Raw genomic sequence first — 3426 nt, forward strand, 5'->3', positions numbered from 1 at the left:
CAGCCACTCCCCCCTCGAGCCCCTTCAAATCAGCAGCAACAGCAGCGCCAATACAAACTGCAAATCCCGTAACCCCGCCAAATCCAAAAAACCCGCCAAACGCAAAGGGAAAGGCCGATAGGACGCCGCTCTCGCTGCCGCTTTTCGCGCGTCTCACGCTCTCGGACATACAAAACCGTTCGAGAGTAACGGGAGAGGGAGAAGACGGAGGAGAGCCGGAAAACCGACGCGCAGGAGCAGAGCGCCAAAACGGCCAACGGGCAGCCACACACACACACACGAACGGATCGAACACGTTGCGAGTCGAACTTGGTTCGAGTTCGAGCAGCGGGTCGATCCGAGCCATAGCCCAGTCAGCACCAATACTACGACAAACAGCAGCAACTACACAACCACAATAACAACCACAATCACAGCCAATCCCACCAACACCAAAACGACGCCGCGCCCTCATCGACAGTGGGAGTGACGATGAGGATGAGGGTGAGAGGAAGCAGGCCAGAAGACGGGGCCGCCATCACCACCATCACCAGCAGCGACCGCCAATCAAAAGGCCAAAGAAGAAGAGGCAAACCATGGAGGAGCTGGAGGCCATTGTCCAGGAGCAGCTGAGGCAACACGAGCTGCGGCAGCAACAGCAAACGCAGCAGAAACGGACAACAAAAACCGCCAAAACCAACACAGTTGCCGCTCCTGCCTCTCTGACGCAATCTACACAGCCAACACATGCCCCTGCCCCTGCCCCAGCCTCTGCCCCTACTATAAATGCAAATAGCCAGACCCACAGCCATCACCAACATCGACAACAGCCAATACATAGACAATCACCAGCCTTTCACATAGACAATACTGACAATATCAATACAAATAATGACGCCAACGCAATTACAAATACAAATACACCCGCCAATACAAACACCAACACCACCACCGCCATCACCAACACAAACACCCCTGCCACTACCACCGACAATGACATCCGGCACGGCGAATTCGGGCATCAGCCCAGCCAGGAACGTGGCTTGAGGATCCTCATCCGAGGACTCTCCCACTCCATGCCGCCGGATTGGATTCGCAGCATTATGCTGAACGAGGGGTTCACGGTTCGGTTTGTAAGGGCAATCAACGATCGATTCGATCGCAGCCGTCAATTCAATCTCTTCGAGGCTGAGATTGCCCCCAAACCGAGAGGTCCGTCACGGTTGAGAGACTTGGAGTCTCCCGTGACCCCGCCCAATGCCATCGATGTCAGATGTTTGGCCACACCCGCGCATATTGTAGACGCGCTGCTGTCTGCATGAAATGCGCGGGTGGACACCTGACGACGGAGTGCAGCAAGCCAAGGGCCGACAATCCCAAATGCGCCAACTGCCAGGGCGCCCACATCAGCGCCTACAAGGGCTGCAGCGCCTACAAGGCAGCCAGGCAGCGGCTCCTGGCCCACAGGGTCGTCAGGGAGGAGGAGCGTCAACGGCAGCAGCAGCAGCAGCAGCAGCAGCCTCAGCCAATACGGCAACAGCCACAGCCAATGCAGCAGCCACTCCAGCAGCAACAGCCAGCACATCGTCTCCAGCAGCCATCACAACGTCACCAGCAGCCACTACAGCGACAGTTGCAGCAGCAGCAGCCACTACAGCGACAGTTGCAGCAGCAGCAGCCACCCACACAGCCACTCCACCCACAGCCGCAGCAGCAACGCCAACACCAACCGGGTCGGCAGCATCGGCAACAGCTACAGCATCGCGACCAACATCCCCAGCCACTGGCCGAGGGGCGCCAACACCAACGGGTCCTGCCGATGCAGCCGATCCCAAATCGTGCTCTGGAGCCACGCCAACACCAGCTACAGCAGCAGCCAGGCGACCAGTGCGATGGGAGCTGTGCCCATAACCTAGAAAGATATGCCAGAAAAATTAAAGAACTGGAAGAAAAGTTGGCAGCAATTACAACGACATTGACAAACCTGCTGCAGGCAAGGGTGTAGTGGCCAGTGAAGCAAACCCAGATTAAATTCCCTAATAATTTCCCAGATATAAAGCAGATTCAAATCACGCGCCAACTTGATTAGTTCGAACACCAAGGCTTTAAAAACAGCTTCTTCGAATATGTAGCTTTAATTGCTCGAATGTTCTTTTTCGTCTCTCGAGACCGAATTCCATGGAAGGGTCCCGTTAAAGCTCGTCTATGCCGCTTAAGCCGACCGGGGATTGATTACATTTGTTTTTTTTTGTTTTGATCAAAGTAGATTCTGGGTCAGTGCACTTAAATTTTTATAATATGGCGAGAACAAGGAAGTATAGGGATAGGAAAGACCCCGACCCCATCCGGCGAGCTGAGCCCAGAGCGCAGTATAGTGCACTAACCCCGATTCCCTTTCCTGCTGAGGCTGCATTGCCAAAAAGATTTAACCAGCCCGTAGCCGTAACATTATAAAATGGCGCCCAACGTGGGGCCGAAGACGAAACGACGTGTTATAATCGGAAAAGTGTAGAAAAGATACGATGGAAATAATCGTATAATCGTATAATGAGGATAATTCCGAACGGTTGGAGTAACCTTCGTGCTTCACGGTTAAGCTCTGTTAATACATCCATTAGCCTGTTAATTAGAAAATTCGGTATATCGTGTAGACGTGTAGTCAGCTTTTGGAATGGAGATTTCAATTCGACTGAGTAGGGATTGGTCTACCAAGAAATGACGGCGTGAACTGTATAGATGTCTGAAGAAAATATTTTAGTAGAATAAAGATGTTAGTGCCGTGTATCTGAGCTGTGGAATTTGCGATTGCAATTCAGGATTTTGTATTGATCGACCCAACCAGACGCACGACCACTTTCAACTTTCTAGGAACATGACTTGTTCGGTACTTGGAATGGCGGGTCTTAGAGAAACTTTGAGTTCCCGACGAGTATCAAACATAGTCTAATAGGAACCTTTAATATCCATTTAATTCAATAATCATAGAGGCAGAAGAGAGGAGTTACACATCGATGTAGAATTGGCATTTGTGGAAAAGACAGAAAATATTTTGCTGATTGGAAAAAATAAAATAAAAATAAAATAAAATTAAGAGGAAATATGGCCAGTAAAGATAATAGCTTTGAAACTGCATTAAATCAGCATGGCTATTGTCGCATTTGCCACGATAAACTTGAGAAAGATCAATTGTTTGCCACGCCGCCGTGTCAACATCAATTTCACCATTCCTGTTTGACCGATTGGCTTAAGAGTTCACCGAGTTGTCCAACCTGTCGCGGACTATGCACTACAGAATTGTTAGTTCGGGAAATGTTGATTTGGCGACGGAATTAAATAACGCGGACCTTGCAGAGGTAGGAGATTCGAACACCTTGAGGAGCCTGAACCAATAATATCAGCGATCATGCGTAATAAGATGTCCTGCTGGAATTGTGATAAGATAGGGCA

Source organism: Drosophila miranda (genome assembly GCF_003369915.1).
Source record: "Drosophila miranda strain MSH22 chromosome Y unlocalized genomic scaffold, D.miranda_PacBio2.1 Contig_Y3_pilon, whole genome shotgun sequence".
In the NCBI taxonomy this organism is placed as follows: domain Eukaryota; kingdom Metazoa; phylum Arthropoda; class Insecta; order Diptera; family Drosophilidae; genus Drosophila; species Drosophila miranda.